Source organism: Geotrypetes seraphini, chromosome 9, assembly GCF_902459505.1.
Source record: "Geotrypetes seraphini chromosome 9, aGeoSer1.1, whole genome shotgun sequence".
In the NCBI taxonomy this organism is placed as follows: Eukaryota; Metazoa; Chordata; class Amphibia; order Gymnophiona; family Dermophiidae; genus Geotrypetes; species Geotrypetes seraphini.
The window spans coordinates 114,188,352-114,206,028 of record NC_047092.1 but is presented as its reverse complement, the minus strand read 5'-3'; the positions used below and the strand labels follow the sequence as shown (position 1 = coordinate 114,206,028).

General features: G+C 44.0%; 1 protein-coding gene across 4 annotated transcripts in view; it reads right to left on the bottom strand.

Moving 5' to 3' along the window:
- Positions 1-6,026, bottom strand: part of HDLBP (high density lipoprotein binding protein) — a 783,060-nt gene extending 777,034 nt beyond the window's left edge. For 3 of the 4 annotated variants that reach the window (XM_033958794.1, XM_033958796.1, XM_033958797.1), the window contains exon 1: positions 5,931-6,026. The gene's annotated coding sequence lies outside the window, so the exon portion shown is untranslated. The remainder of the gene's footprint in view (positions 1-5,930) is intronic. The other variant, XM_033958795.1, reaches the window with a different exon arrangement.
- Between the last annotated feature and the right edge of the window lie 11,651 nt (positions 6,027-17,677).

Below are 17,677 nucleotides of genomic sequence, written 5' to 3'. Positions count from 1 at the left end.
AATTGAGGATAATTCAGAACACGGCTGTCAGATTGATTTTTGGTTTAAAAAAGAATGATTACATTAGCCCATACTATCGTTTACTTCATTGGCTGCCGTTGGAGGCAAGAATATTATTCAAATTTTCTTGCATTTGTTTTAAGTTGATCATGGGACTGTGTCCAGTTTACCTTTTTCCACATTTTGTGTTGTATAGACCAACAAGGGAAACCAGACGTTTGCATTTATTTGCTTATCCAAAAATTAATGGCTATAGATAAGACTTTTTTAGATAAGACCTTAGCGCAGGGTTAGGGAACTCTGGTCCTCGAGAGCAGTATTCCAGTCGGGTTATCCCATCATTGAAAGTCATCAACACTCGACGGCTCACTATTTTTTCAGTAACTGCTCCACAAACCTGGAATAATCTTCCTATTTATATCAGAGAAGAAAAGAATTTAGTTAATTTTAAGATTAAGCTTAAAAGTTTTTTTTTCAATGATGCTTTTAGTTAATTAAATAACTTTATATTCCTTCCTATCCTCTCATTTTCATATTTGTGCTTTTATTCCCTCCCTGTTGTTTAATCCTGAAATATAAAATTTGAACCAGATTGTAACCCTTTAAATATATTTTTCCTAATGTTTTATGACTGTAAGTTTTTGTAATTATGTAATATTATTTGTTTTTTTAATAATTACCCAAGTTTTTATTTATTCGTTATTGTTTGTACATCGCCTAGAATGTAGATTAGGCGATTAATTAAATCACATAATAAACTTGAAACTTTTCAGGATTTCCCCAATGAATGTGCATGAGATCTATTTGCATGCACTGCTTTCAATGCATACTCATTGGGGAAATCCTGAAAACCCGACTGGAATACGGCTCTCGAGGACCGGCGTTCCCTACCCCTGCCCTAGCGTTTCAAGCAGGTAAACAGCAGTCTTGGCTAGGCAATTGTATTCATCAAGCTATGTCATATTATAGTTCTTTTCAGAAAATAATCAAGCGCTGTTCGATAAATTTATTTCTTAACACGACTCACTACTGAAATTGTATTTTTAAAGTTTTCAACTTGTATTTTTATTGAATGTTTGAATTTTTATGTTATTTCTGTATTTCGCTGATTGTCCTGCTCTTCTTAGTGTAAACCGCCTAGAACTTTTGGTTATGGCAATATAAAAGAATAAAATTATTATTATTAAGAGCAATGTAAGGAAATTCTTCTTATGGAGAGGGTGGTGGATGCCTGGAATGCGCTCCCCAGAGAGGTAGTGGGGAGGAAAATGGTAAAAAAAAAAAAGCATGGGATGAACACAGAGGATCTAGAATCAGAAAATAATGGTAAATATTGAAGAACTAAAGCCAGTATTGGGCAGACTTACATGGTCTGTGTCTGTATATGGCCGTTTGGTGGAGGATGGGCTGAGGATGGCTTCAATGGCTGGGAGGGTATAGATGGACTGGAGTGAGCTAAAGACTTCAGTAGTTGGAACCTAAGAACAGTACCGGGCAGAGCTTTAGATTCTTGCCCAGAAATAGCTAAGAAGAAGAAAAACACCAACAAATTTTTAGATTGAATCAGGTTGGGCAGATTAGATGGACCATTCGGGTCTTTATCTGCTGTCATCTACTATGTTACTATGCATTGTTACTACAGTAGAACACCGATTATCCAGACTAACCTTGGCAGAGGACAGTCCAAATAATCAAAAATTCAGATGATTGAGATTAATTTTTTTTCCTTTGGGGTTTGTTAATAAAAAATATTTTCTGCGCACCCCCCCCCCAAAAAAAAAAAATCAGCATTCATCTTTCCTCCCTGAACAGGCACCACCAAGTTCCTCCCGGAACCAGTGGAAAGACCCCAGGCCTACCTTGTTTCCCTGGTGGTCTAACGGCAGCACTGGGGCAGGAGCGATCCTACTCGCTCCTGCCCATGCTCTGTAAGTGATGAAAATAGCTGCCGAGACTTCCAGCGGGAGTCTTGTGAGGCTACTCAGCCTCGAGAGACTGTCTCTGGAAGTCTTGGCAGCTATTTTCATCACTGACAGAGCATGGGCATGAGCGAGTAGGATCGGCCCTGCCCCAGCGCTGCCACTAGACCACCAGGGAAACAAGGCAGGCCTGGGGTCAGCTGCACACCGCAGTCTGCTTCTTCTCAATGCAGATGGAGCTGAACCCTTAAACTAGGACGCTCTCAGCATAAGAAACTGAAGAAAATAACCGATATAATCTAACTAAAATAAAGAAAAAATGCAGAGCAGAACATGTATTTACTCCATGCTTTCACACAAAAGGAAAAAACTGTAGGTGGCAGTAGAGCCCTGAAGTAGGAGGGACACAGAAAAAAAATCCAGAGATGATTCCTTCTGCAGGGCTTGTGGCTATGGGGAAATTACCCCACTTGTACAGAATGACACACTTATTGCACTAGAACAACCAATATGGCTGCCAAGACTGCTGCGGAAGTCCCAGCGGCCATTTTGGAATTGGAACCAGCATAAAGCAGGAACTGGGGCTTGCGCTTCCTCAAGAGGCCAGTAGACTACCATGAGATTTAAAAGATAGGCCTGGGTGGCCCAAGAGGACTGGGTGTCTGTTTAAGACCACTAGAGCATTTAAAAGTACACCCAAGGAGGGCCTTCGGGTGGTGTGAGGGAAATGGGATTGGTTTTGTTTTCAGCCAACAATAAGTTACAAATTTTCGCTGCTGATTTGGTTTCAGTTGGTCTCTAGTAACAGCTTTAAAAGGTTGTCATCCTAGCCCATAAGTAGCTTTTGACACCATTTTAATTTCCAAATCCGTGATAACAATTTTCCCTTTTCAGAAGTAAGGACCAGGGAAACAAGGGACGTGATGCTTCCACTGATATGTTGTGCACAGGGTCTTAAATGTGTAATCTTCATATTCTACTGTCTCGGGTACAAAGTAAATTAAGTCAAGTGTGGGCCAATGCAAAAAGCTTGGTAGAGCTGTGCACTAATTGCTTAGCACATAGCTAATGCAAGTTTAATGCACAATTTTTGCTTGCTGATGCAGTAAAATTATAAGCAAATAGGATCTACACAAACGTCGTGCTTGTGTCTACCGCACTACTCTTGCTTAACACACAAAGGCAGCTAATATCTATGCAGAAAGTATTAACACATCTGTGCACGTGCTCTCAAAAATTTTGTGATGCTTGATATTTACGGCAACATCTAGTGTGGACCTCCAATGGTCCTTTTATAAATACAAGGGTAAATCAAAAAGTAAAGGCAAAATACATTCAACGACTTTAATAAAAGTAACTGAGCATTTGAACATATTACATTTTCACATAGTCCCCATGCAAGAGGACACATTTGTTGTATTGTTCAATTAGCTTCTGCATTCCTGCAGAGAAAAAGGTTTTCGGCTGCTCCCGAAGCCAGGTGAGCTTCCTTTACTTCATAATCAGATGTGAATCTGAAACCTCACAGGGTCTCCTTCAGTGGACCAAAGATGTGACAATCACCAGGCACCAGATCTGGGATGTGAAAGATATTCAAACCCAAGCTGTTGCACTGTCTGCCACTGCTGCTGTATGAGGATGTGCATTGTCACGGTGCAGCAAGACTGTTTTGAACAATATTCCTCTTCTTCTGCTGTGAACTGCAGGTTTAAGTTCATTTCAGAGCAATACATAGTAATTTTCACTGTCCACGGTTTGCCCGTGCTATGTTCATACTGAGTTAATATCAGATGGTGAATTTCCACAGGTTTCACTCCTTCTGCTCAGAGAAAGCACACTACTGCACAGTTATTCTTCGATGGTGCAATCATGCAATGGAGCGTCCATGTTTTTGACCTCATGTCTGCCACATGACTAAAGGCCAAGTACTGCACTGTACATGGACAAATTATCCAACAGGCAACGTACAAGTATGTTACATTTTGCTAGCTCCATTCCGGTTATCGCATAATTTAACAATTGCCTTTAATTTTTGATTCACACTATTTTTTTTTTAATTGATGGTGACTAAAACAGTGTATATATTAGCTTATATGCTTTAAGATTACTTGGGTATGCTTTGATATTTCTCCTCAACTAACTGTTTGATCCTAACAAATGAATAGCAGCATTCTGTCACATGCTGATATTTTGTAGTACAGAACCTTCTCCCCCATTCTGTCTTTATCCATGTTCTTCATGGAGGCTACAAATAAAGCTGCAGGTATTATTAAGCTAGCAACAAAAAAGAGACAGGTATTAAGTGATTCTTCTGTAGCAGTGTCTGAAGATTTAACTACAGTGTGTCCCTTCAGAATTGATGGTAAAGAGGCTGCTTTATGTTCAGTCTTCTAGGCACTTCTCTGCATTGGGCCAGAATAATTACTTTACCATTGGTTTTAATATACTGTGCACCAGTGTCCAATGCATATACTTATGTAGTGTCAACTTCTGCAGAACACATTTTTTGCATTAAGCACCCACAGAATGGTGCACCAATGTCTACATCAACATTTTGCACTTTTGCTGCATCAACACCTTGGGCAGAATCTGCGAGTTAATTGTAACCTATTCTGAGTTCAAATTTAGAAAATGCAATTAAATCAGAAAGATAAACATTTTAATCTAAAAAAACAGAACTTGTGCAAGAGGAAAGTCATAATTGTTTCCCACCCAGAAACAAAATATACCAGCATTAACTCATTAGTAAAGAGTTTTTCTGCTAGACTTATAGTATTTACCCAATTATCATTAAAAGAAGGCAAATACATTAGTGTCAAACACTTTAAAGGACATGCAAAGAGTCAATTTTATTTTGTAAGAAAAAGAATAAAATTAACTTTGCCCAGTTAAAGAAGAGAACGTTTAAACCATATGGAATTTCACAATCGCGTGCAAACCCCCCCCCCCCTCCTCTTTTCAGACCTCACACGCCTAATTTTCTTCTAGGGGGACACACAACCGCTCCCCTTAAAGAAAACCCAGCAATGCATGCAACGTTTAGGTTTTTTGAAAGGCATTAGTGCTTTGCTATAATAAACAGGGTATGGATTAGTCAAGATTTGGCGAAAGATGGCTGGACTACTTTGCCAACGTCACCACTTAAAATCTCAACCAAGGTATAACCTCCCAACGAAAAATAAATAAAAACTCCATAAGTTAATGCAGATTTGTTTAACTGATTGTTGTGACAAGATTGAAAGAGAAATAAAAATGTATTAAATGATGTATTCCAACATATAAAAAAAAGATAAAAGGCTCTTATGCAAAGTTGCCTGAAGCCTACACAGGACGCGCCAGTAAAATCAAATATACAATGAAATATTTCTACAACTACAGGGAACTTCCTTAAGTACTTTCTTCTAATATAACATCTTTAAAAACACTTATAAAGTACTTTCTATCAGAATCAAGAGTAGAATCTGAAGCAAACGTCACCCATAATTTTAATGGCGATAACAGATTCTGGATGTTAAAAATTAAAAAAAGATCAAATACCTTAAATCGAGATAAAAAATAAATAAATACAATATTTATATTACAGTATTTTTTTTTCCGTTTCATGCCCTGGGCCCATGCGCAGTAAGTGACACGTAGCTATCCCAAATCTTGACTCTCAGCTTAACCTACATGGTATGGGATTGAGGGAGGAGATAGTGAAAAAGGCAAAGGCGACTTTAGAACCAGGGTGCAGAACTCTACAGCCATAGAGAAACATGATTCTTATATCCCAGAAGTGAGAAAACTTTTACCCCCTCCCATGCCTCCGCTCCACGTAGGCAGCTTACTGCATAATATGCACGTTGCCGGCCAAAGTCCCAGCACAAACTTTCTGCGTTTTAAGACACTAGAATTCTTTTTAACCCCTTATAACTCTCCGGACTTCCAACTTATGATCTAGTAGTAGAAGCCAGAAAGGACTGAAAACGGACAATTAGGTACAGAGCTAGCGTTTCGTTCAACTATACTTACTTCGGCTGGTATTCCCGTACAACTCCCACGGAAAGAGAAGCCTTAAAACCCTGCTGGAAGAACTCGATCGTTTTCTCCCTGGTGTTAATATAGTGCAGGAAATGGCCAATGCGTGTAAGCCACGTCAGAGGCTGTGACTGAAACAACTCCACACCCCTGCCTGTGTTCCGGCAGCTCAGGCTCGCTCTCTCTTCCTGAAATGAGCGAGATATTCTCGTTGTTTAGGGTAGACAACATCACCAAACTCTTACCGAGAGGCCCTGCCAGTCAGTGAATACTTCCGAAGGACATAGCAGGAAATTAATAAACACTTTTGCTATAGAACGAGAAAAGAACTACTGTTTTGAACCCGAATGAACCTAAGGTAGTTTGGCAGTTCCGGGAAAGAGAAAGAACAGCCCATGGCCCTCTGGGAGACGATCTCCACTTCCTCGTCTTGCCCCCGGTCACTACTGCGAAAGTAAAGCCCGATCCTCCTTCTCAATAGAGGACAGAGGAGAGGAAAATAATATGACACAAGGGGGCAAAGAGTGGAGCACTGTTTCCCAGCTTTGTGTTTCAGATCACGTTTATGTTAGGGTACCATAATACACTACATAACATCTCAGCTTTTATCATCTTTAGAAAGAATCAGAACTGTTACAGGGTGTGCATGACTAATTTATCCTAAGCTTAGAGGGGGGAGGAGAGAGACCGAGTGGCTAGGAACCTGAAAATTTAATTTAAGGAATAAGAAGTGGGATGGGAGCCCAGGGTACTTTAGTATTACAATATACATGTATTTTCACTTTAGTTAAAGGACAGTGAAGAACACATTAAACATTTAAGTAAAAGTAAAAAAGGTTCTTGCCTAATATAATACTTTTTGAGTAAAAAGGAAAAGTACCACAAGTATAATTAATGCAATTACTGTTAATGTTTTTATCCCAACAACTTTATTGCTGTACAATTCAATCCACTTTGCTTTTAGCCAGTGGCGTACCTAGGGTATGTGGCTTCCGGGGCCCATCATTTTTAGACACCGCCCCCCCCCCCCCCCCCCCATGTAAAAAAATATTTTTTGTAATAATCATGAAACGGAATAAATGGTCATAATAGAAACAGGCAGTGAAAATTTTCTTTTATTGAACCTCATATATGTAACCATTATTCCAAACATAACATAACAAATTATGTCTGAATTGTCATTACATCAGAAGTACATATAGAGTAGTTGCAGGTGATGCTTGGGACAGTTCTGATTATGTTAGTTCGGTTTTATATGTTTTTTGAATAGAAGGGTTTTTATTTCTTTTTTGAAGGTTTTGTAGTCTGTGGTCGAGGTCAATAGGTTGTAGAGTTGGGGGTCGAGTGTTAGGAGGTTGTCAAACAGGTTTTTTTTTCTTTTGACGATTTTGGTTGGAGGGTGTGTGAATGGTGCGTGAGTTCTCCTATGTCTGGTTGAGGTGGATTGAATTATTTAGCTGAAGAAATTAGTTACCCCCTCCCCCCATTCCACACACATTAATTATCTTCCATTTTTGTTCCCATTATAAAAAACACTGATAAGTTCCTAGAAAAAAAATACATTAAAATAATAAGTAAAAACAGAGGCCCCTACAGATGAGAACATAACATAAGAATAGCCTAACTGGGTCAGACCAATGGTCCATCATGCCCAGTAGTCCATTCTCATGGTAACCAATCCAGGTCACTAGTGCCTGGTCAAAACCCAAAGAGTAGCAACATTCCATGCTACCGATCCAGGCCAAGCAGACACTTCCCCCAGGAATTTGTCCAAACCTTTCTTAAAACCAGCAACCATAACTTCTGGCCACTTCATTTTTAAGCTTAGATCTTTCCTTCCAAACAGAGACCTTACTAGATGTCAAATACAGAAAGAACAAGGTAACTTCACAAGGACTTAGGTGTGCAGGAAATGTGAATCTCCTCATACACCCACCATATAGTGCAAAAATGTGCAAAGGTCTGTTTTTTTCTTTCGATCACTACATAGCCTAATGCCACACAAGCAGCGCTGTTACAAACATATTCTGAAGGTCAATGCTAAGGTTAACAAGGTTTCCTTCCTTGGACAACAAGGAGATACTGACAAACCACTGGAAGAGATCCCAAAACAATTACCCAGGCACAACACCCAAAGACCCACTCAGTGTGTGAACCAGTTGAGTGGAGTGGACTAACTGGGGGGTGGAAATGGGCCCGGAGCTTGCTCAGCAGAATTTCCCAGACCACCTCTTCCTCTCAACACATTGACACGCTGCCACCACCACCACCATTAGGAACACCTCACCAGGTAGGCCAGCAATGCTTATAAACTTTATAAAACACATTATTATATTTTCTTATAAAGCACATATTTTAACTGAACTCTCTGACATCCTCAGCTTTGCCATTCACAAAAATAGAAGGAAGAAAAGTTCCCGTTTCCTGCTGTCTCATGTCCCCGGACTATACAATATTTTTCTTCTGCAGACCCTTCAAAAGTCTGACCAAATCCTTGTTTCACTTGCATTATAAAGTATTGAGGATGCCATCTCTCCTCAATCCTAGGTCCTAAAGACTAAGACAGTAGTGCAAACTAGTGCTGCCCGATTCAGGAAAAAAAATTTCGATTCGATTCAGCCTACTGAATTGGTTTTTTGAGTCAATTTTCCTGCCCAATTGGGTGTTGTTGTTTTTTTCAAACATCCATGTGGGTTTATTTTATAGCTTTTACACCCCCCTTTGGCTTCTCCTAACCACACTGGCACTGTGGTGTAAATAAAATAAAGAAACAAAAAGGAATTTTCCTCTCTCTGTTAAATCCTAGCTCACGTTTGCGATCTAACACCAGCTCTGGCAGGATACACATTTCAAATCTGACATATTGTAATCACAAAACAGAAAATAAAATTCGTTTTTCTACCTTTTGTTGTCTGGTTATTTTTCAAATCTTGTTGGTCCAAGGCTCTGGTTGTCTTCTGATAATTCGCTTGCCAGGGTCTCCTTCTTCTTTCTTTCTGCATGCCATCTCTGTCCTCCCCGTTTCCCTTCCCTCCCCAGAAGTCTGGCATCTTTCCTTTTTTCATCTCCCTCCACAGATCCATCTTTTCTTAACTACCCTTTCATCCAGCATCTCTCCCTCCTTCCCCACCACCTCTCCCTTTCTTTTCCCAACTACCCTCCTAGCCAGTATCTCTATCCCCCCCTCCACACCATCCCTTGTGTCCAACTTCTCTCCCTTTCTGTTTCTTCCCTCCCTAAAAACCATGGTCCATCATCTCTCTCCCTCTCCTCTATTTTCAGACCCATTATTTTTTCCCACCCAAAGTCCGGCATATGCGCGTCTCTTTGAACACCCCTTCCCTCTGTGTACTTCTACACCAGGGCCCCCCCTCCCTGAAGGTCTGTCCTCCCCTTAAAGGTTTGCATCCCACCCCTGAAGGCCTATCCCCCCCTTGAAGGCCTGCACCCCTCCCGAAGGCCTGTCGTCCCCCCCCCTTGAAGGCCTGCCTGCCTGATCCCCTTGAAGGCCTATCCCCCCCTTGAAGGCCTGTCCCCCCCTTGAAGGCCTGCCTGTCTGTCCCCCTTGAAGGTCTGTCCCTCCCTTGAAAGCCTGCCTGCCTATCCCCCCCCTTGAAGGCCTGCCTGCCTGTCCCCCCCTTGAAGGCCTATCTCCCCCTTGAAGGCCTATCCCCCCCCTTGAAGGCCTGTCCCCCTCTTGAAGGCCTGCCTGTCCCCCCCCCCTTGAAGGCCTGCCTGCCTATCCCCCCTAGCCTGCCTGTTCCCCCCCTTGAAGGTCTGCCTGCCTGCCCCCCTGAAGGCCTGCCTGCCTGCCCCCCCTCCCTTGAAGGCCTGCCAGCCTGTCCCCCTGGCCTGCCTGCCTGCCTGCCTGCCTCACCCCCTTGAAGGCCTGCCTGCCCACCCCACCCTGAAGGCCTGATGCCCCGACCCACTCCGAAGGACCACTCGCCCCCCTGGCCTCCCCGCACCACCTACAGTAGAGAAGCAGCCCGCAGCAGGAGGGGTGGGACCGCGGTGGAGGAAGCAGCGACAAAGCAGCTCAGGGATCGCTGGCATCGCGATCCCGCTGCAGGCTCCTTCTCCACCGCAAACGGTGCTGGGGGGCCGGGGGGAAAATCTGGACGTTGGGGGTGGGGGAACTGGACGCCAAGGCTGGGAGCACCACCTCAGGGCTTGCACCCCGGGTGGTTTTTAGTAGCTTCCTGAAGTTTAAGTAGGATGAAGTGCGTGAGATGATGTGGGCCAGCCAGTTATTGTGATGACCTGCTTGGAAGGCAAGAGTTCTATTTAGATATCTTTTGTAACGGCAGGTCCTTAGGGTAGGGTAGCTAAACAGGTGGGTTCTACGTGTGAGTTTGGATGGGCGGTCTAGGATAAAATGGGGTACTAAGTAAAGGGGGGCCGAGCCAAGGATGGATATGTAGCAGAAACAGGCGAACTTGAATAGTACTCTTGCTTCTAGGGGTAGCCAGTGAAGTTTGTGATAGTAGGGAGTTATGTGTTCCCATTTTTTTAGTCCGAAGACCTGTCGGATTGCCCTGTTTTTAATAATTCACAATCTTTGTGTGTTTTTTTTGAAAGATCCCAGATAGATGATGTTGCAGTAGTCGACTAGACTTAAGATGGAGGATTGCACAAGTAGTCGGAATGAGGGGGCGTCAAAGATGGATCTTAGCTTCCATAAGGTGGCGAAGCCTTTTTTGACCAGAAGGCCGGTGTGAGCTTCAAAGGTAAGGTTGCGGTCGAGAGTCACTTCGAGTATTTTTAAGGAGTTTGTTAAGGGAAAGACTTGGCCATTCAGGGAGATTGAGGTATCTTTGATTTTGTCGTTTGGGCTTGCCAGGAAGAACTTGGTTTTATCTGAATTGAGTCTCAGTTTGAAGATGGTCATCCATAGTTCGATTTGCGTTAGGATTGAAGCTAGGAGGTTGTTTATCTCGGGGGTTATGTTGGAGATGGGGAAGACTAAGGTGATGTCGTCAGCATAGATGTAGAATTTGATCTTCAAGTTTAGCAGTAGATTCCCTAGGGCGACCAGGTAGATATTGAACAGCATGGGGGACAGGGGGGAGCCCTGTGGAACTCCGCAGGTGTTGGCCCAGCTGGCGGAATGGGAGTTGTCGCTGTAGACTTGGTAGGAGCGCTGACCTAGGAAACCATGGAACCATTTTAACACATTGCCTGAGAGGCCGATAGACTCCAAACAATCCAGAAGAATGGCATGATCAACCAAGTCAAAGGCGCTACTAAGATCTAATTGTAGGACTAGAGCACTTGAGCCTTGGCTGAACAGGTTGTGAAGGTAATCTACCAAAAAAGCGATGACGGTTTCAGTGCTATGTCCAGGGCGGAAACCTGACTGGTTGTCGTTTAGGATGTTGAATTTGTCCAAGTAGGTTGTTAAATCTTGGTTGACCAGACCTTCCATCAACTTTGTAAAGAAGGGTATGTTTGCAATGGGTCTGTAATTGGATATGAGGGAGATGGGATCTTTGGGATTTTAGACGATAGGCGTAATCAGAATCTGGCCTAGGTCCACAGGGAATGAGCCTAATTGTAGTTGGGAGGAGAGCCAAGTATATAATTTGATTTTGAAAGAGATCGTGGCAGCTTGCATTACATTTAGTGGACAGCTATCTAGTTTGCAGTGGGATTTGGGGTATTTTGAGTAGAATTTGCAGAATTGTTGCCAGGTGGCGGTGGTGAAGTTGTTCCAGTAAAAATCAGCCCTGATTTCGTCGTCATGGGACTGAATGTCCAGATAGTTCAGATGGTTGTTGGAGGAAATAGGTAGGGTGGCTCTGAGATTGGAGATTTTGTTGTTGAAGAACGCGGCCAGGTCATTGGCCGGTGGGGGTGCGTCTGAGGAAGGTCGGGTAAGGGATTGAGTATCGTAGAGGTGGTTGACTATTTTGAATAGGTTTTTGATATCGGGGTTAGGGGATCCGATTTTTTGGGGGTAGAAGTTAGTGCGTTTGGTGGTTATCAGATGTTTGTAGTCTTATCACCACAGCCAGTGCTAAAAAACGCTCTACGGTTTTGTAAAAGGGGGGATAAAATAGAAATACATAGACAAAGGTTAAACTGAACCACCAAGAAGCTGGACTCTGCATGCAATGCAACACCACAGAAACAGTGACGCATGTCTCCTAATATTGTTCAAAATATAAAGATAGCAGATGTAAATTTGAAAAAAAACCCAGGATAAATAGAAACATGATGCCTATCTAATCTGCCATCCACAGTAATCATTATCTCTTCCTCTCTTTAAGAGATCATCACTTTACAAATTAACAAATTCTCCTCCCTCCCCTTTTATGAAGCTGTGTTAGGCTCTTTTTAATTGCAGCCTGCGGCAGTAAAAGCACTGACGCTCAAAGAATTACTATGAGCGTCAGAGTTAATATCATCATGGCTGGTGATAAAAAAGCCTAATGCAGCTTCAAAAAAGGGGGCCAAAGGGCGAAGGGGTAAATAAAACAAAAATTGAAAATAAGATTATACCATTTTATTGGATTAATACATTTTTCAATTAGCTTTCATAGGCCTGAACCACTTTTCTCAGGTCAGTAAAGTATACTAAAGATAGAAACATAGAAGATGACGGCAGAAAAGGGCTACAACCCATCAAGTCTGCCTACTCTGCTTACCCACCCCCTGTCTATGCCCTAATGACCCAATTTCCTTATCTTGACCCTCGTAGGGATCCCACATGGGTATCCCATTTATTCTTAAAGTCTGGCACGCTGTCTGCCTCGATCACCTGAACTGGAAGCTTGTTCCAATGATCAATCACTCTCTCTGTGAAGAAATACTTTCTGGTGTCGCCATGAAATTTTCCGCCCCTGAGTTTGAGCGGGTGCCCCCTTGTGGCCGAGGGTCCCTTGAGAAAGAAAATATCATCTTCCACTTCGACACGTCCCGTGAGGTACTTAAATGTTTCGATTATGTCTCCCCTCTCCCTACGTTCCTCGAGAGTGTAGAGCTGCAATTTGTTCAGTCTCTCTTCGTACGAGAGACCCTTGAGCCCCGAGATCATCCTGGTGGCCGTCCGCTGAACCGATTCAATTCTGCGCACATCTTTACTGTAATGTGGCCTCTAGAATTGCACACAGTACTCCAGATGAGGTCTCACCATGGCCCTGTACAACGGCATTATGACTTCAGGCTTTTGGCTGATGAAACTTCTATTGATACAACCCAATATCTGCCTTGCCTTAGATGAAGCCTTCTCCACTTGATTGGCAGTTTTCATGTCTGCACTGATGATTACTCCTAAATCTCATTCTGCTGAAGTCCTAGTTAAAGTTTCTCCATTCAAGAAGTTCGTCCTGCATGGATTTCCGCTTCCGAGGTGCATGACCTTACATTTCTTAGCATTGAAGCCTAGCTGCCAGGTTGAGGACCAACTTTCCAATGTAAGCAGGTCCTGCGCCATATAATTCTGTAAACTGCATTCACTTACTATATTACAGAGTTTGGCGTCATCGGCAAATAGTGTTATTTTACCTTGAAGTCCTTGAGTCAGATCCCCTATGAATATGTTGAAAAGGAGTGGACACAGGACCGAGCCCTGCGGAACTCCACTGGTCACCTCCGATGTTTTAGAGAGGGTACCATTAACCACCACCCTATGAAGTCTGCCACTCAGCCAATCATTGACCCATGCAGTTAGTGTCTCTCCTAATCCCATCGATTCCATCTTGCTTAGCAGCCTGCGGTGTGGGACACTGTCAAAAGCTTTACTGAAGTCCAGGTACACGACGTCCAAAGACTCTCCCAAGTCCAACTTTCTTGTTACCCAGTCAATGAAGCTGATGAGATTGGATTGGCAGGACCTACCCTTGGTGAATCCATGCTGACTGGGATCCCGAAGATTCCCTTCATTCAAGCTTGTGTCCAATTTGCTTTTAATTGGTGTTTCCATGAGTTTGCACACTATTGATGTGAGACTCACCGGTCTATAATTCGCAGCCTCTGCCCTGCTACCCTTTTTATGCAGAGGAATGACATTAGCTAATTTCCAGTCCAGGGGAACTTTCCTCTTACTTAGGGAGAGATTGAATAGCTCAGCCAACGGTTTCGCCAGGACATCGCTCAATTCTCTGAGCACTCTTGGGTGCAAATTGTCTGGTCCCATGGCTTTGTTCACCTTGAGTCTTGCCAGTTCACTGTAAACTTCACCTGGTGTGAACTCAAAATTCTGAAACGGGTCTTCTGTGCTTTGTGTTGCCTTCAACTGCGGACCATGTTCCGGTGCCTCACAGGTGAAGACTTAGCAGAAGTATTCATTCAGTAGTTCGGCTTTATCGGAATCTACTTCCAAGTAACTTCCGTCCGGTCTTCTAAGGCGTACGATCCCGCCTGTGTTCCTTTTTCTGTCACTAATATACCTGAAGAAGGATTTGTCCCCCTTTTTAATGTTTTTTGCCAGAATTTCTTCCACTCAAAGTTTTGCCTCCCTAACTGCCATTTTGACCACTGTAGACCTGGTCCTATATTCTACCTTTGCCTCTCTTTTCTCTGTGCGCTTGTAGGAGAGAAACGCTTTTTTCTTCTCCTTAATGAGGTGCAAGATCTCTGTGGTGAACCATTGGGGTTTATTGTTCTTTGTCGTTTATTTACTGATTTTATGAAGCGGCTAAATGCTTCATGTATGGTTGATTTCAGTGTTAACCACTTAGCTTCTACATCATCGGTCTCCGCTTGGTCCTGCAGCATCCGATGGACGAAATCTCCCATGCGTGCGAAGTCTGTGCCCCGTAAATTGAGTACCTTTGTTTTCGTGTTTAATCTAGGGAAGCCTTTCCTAAGGTTGAACCATACTGTGTTGTGGTCACTAGAGGCTAGTGTATCCCCTACCGAGACCTCTGAGACGCTTTCCCCGTTGGTGAGTACCAGGTCGAGGATCGCCTGGGCCCTAGTGGACTCCGTTACCATTTGTTTGAGACGTGCTCTCTTTATGGAGGTTAAGAGCCTTCTGCTACCACTGGTTGTCGCTGAAAATGAGTTCCAGTCTGCATCAGGCATATTGAAGTCCCCTAGCAGTACAACTTCTCCTCGTAGAGTGATATTCTCTATGTCTTCAATTAATTCTGCGTCCATGTTTTCCAGTTGTCTTGGGGGTCTGTATACCACACCTAGATACAGGCATTTTTCTCTGCCTCTTGCCAGGTTTACCCAGAGGGACTCCCCTGTGTACTTGACATTTGTGATCCTGGTGGTTTTGATGTCCTATTTAATGTATAGAGCTACCCCCCCCTCCTAACCTGCCCTCTCTGTCCTGACGAAATAGATTGTAGCCCGGTATAGCCATATCCCACCCATGTGAGTCCGTGAACCAAGTTTCAGATATTGCCACCACATCTAGGTCGGCATTCCTTATTTCAGCCTCCAATTCTAGAATTTTATTACCTAAACTGTGTGCATTGACATACATGGCCCTCCATATCTTGTGTTTGCTAAGTCCTTGTGAGGCGTATCCTACCCAAGTCGGTGTGACTCCTAAAGAACTGTTTGCAATGTGGGTACTTACCTTGGACATGGAAGCGGAGTTTCGACTCACCTCATCAGGATAATTCCTTTCTGCACTAATATGTGAATGGGTACCCTCCCCCGACTTACCTAGTTTAAAGCCCTGTGAAGCAGGCGGGCTAGTTGGTGTCCGAAGACGTTCTTACCCCTACTGGTCAGATGGAGTCCGTCTGGTCCCTGAAGTCCTTGTAGCGCTTCCCCATGGTTTAGGAATCCGAAGTTCATATCCCGGCACCATCCCTGTAGCCACTTGTTCGTCCTCAGGATACATTCATCTCTGGCTCTTCCCTTGCCTCTAACTGGGAGGATCGATGAGAACCACCTGCGCTCCTGTCCGCTTCAGCCTCTCACCCAGTGCTCCAAAGTCTCTGGTGATGGTCTCCGGTGTGTTCCTGGCAGTGTCGTTGATTCCTATGTGGACAAGAAGCATAGGAAAGTGGTCTCAGGGCGTGAGTAGTCTATCCAGACTGGCGGTGACATCTCGTATCCTGGCTCCAGGCAGACAGCAGACCTCCCTAGATTGCAAATCCGGTCTGCAAATTGGTCCCTTGGTGCCCCTCAGCATGGAATCCCCATGACTATTACTCTGCGCTTCTTTGGGGGGAGCCGGTCAGTTGTTCCTGGAGATGGAGCTGTGTGTTGGGCCTGCTCCTGTTCCTCATCGGCAGTTCCTTCCTGAAGAATCTGGAATCTGTTCCGCAGGGTGAGTTGAGGAGTTGATGTATAGCTGCCCTGTTTGTAAGAAGAAGGAGAAGATGAAGAGATTGAAAAAGGGGGGGGTCTCCTATGTTTGCCCGTGGAGGAGGTTACTAGCTGCCAGGAGTCAGTGCCGCTAGCCATTTCCTGTATCCCAATTGTTGGTTTCAAAGCTGATGATTTGGGCATCTCGAGGATGGACTTGTCATGGGCCTGCTCAGTGATTTGGGACAGCTCCTGAACGACTCCGTCGATGTAGGCCTTATCCTCTCGGATGCTTCTCAGGTGTACCACACCTTAATGAGGTTACAGTATTCAGTCCTGACCCGAGGAAGGGGTTTTTGGTCTCTGAATTAGTAAAAAATGAATTACAATTAGTCCAATAAAAGGATCACCTTATTTCTATTTTCTATTTATAAATTTTTATCAACACAAAGCAAAAAAATGAATAGAAAATTTTTTTTCTACCTTTGTCTTCTCTGGTTTCTTCTGTTTTCCTCATCTTCTTGTCACTCTCTTCTTTCCACTGTCTGCCCTCACTCTTCCCCTTATATATGGCATCTTCTCTCCTTCTATGCCCCTTCCAGAAACTGTATGCCTCCCATCTCTCCCTTCACCCCCATTGGTCTGGCATCCATCTTCTTCCCTTCCCTTCCCTCCTCCAATGGTCTGGCATCTCTCTCCTTTCCTCCCCTTTCCTCTACCACACCCCCATCATCTGGCATTTCATTCCTCTCCTTTCCCTTTTCTTCACTTATCTTCCTTCTCAATTTATTTTCTGCATCTGTAGATTAAGTTACTACCCTGTCATCAATTTCCCTGTTCAATGTCTACCTACAACTTACCACCTCTTTCCCTCACCCCCTCCAGTATTTAACTAACTCAGTCCTCTCTCCCCCATCATGTGCCCTTTTATCCCCTCCTTCCATCATATGCCCTCTTTCTCTACCCCTTCCATCCCGCATGTTCTCATCTCCCTATCCCATCCAGCGTCTGTCCTCTCTTTCCACTTCCTTCCTGCATCTGCTCCCCTCTTTCTCTCTCCTCTCCAAACAGCATCTGCTCCCTTCCCTCTCCCATCCGCACTTCCATCCAGCAGAGAGGCTCCCCCTCTACCCTCCCCACTAACATCCAATGTCTGCCCTTTCTCTCTCTCCATCGATCCCTCTTCCATCAGCATCTGCCCCTTATCTCTCCTTTCTCCCCATTTTCATCAGCATCTGCCCCCTTTCTTTCCTTCCAACCCAATTCCATCCAGTATCCTTCCCCCTTATGTTTCTCTCCCCTTTCTCTGCACACCAATTCCATCAGAATCTGCCCTTCTCTCCTTCCACCAACCTTCCATACCAGTACCCTGCTCCTTTCTCTCTCCCTCCACCATCCTTCCATACAAGTATCCTGCTCCTTTCTTTCTCCCTCCATCCCAATGCCATGCAGCAAGGTCCCGCGATGACTGGGTCTGCTGGCTCTGCTCCAGAAAAAGTAAGTGACATCAGAGGGGGTGGACCGGC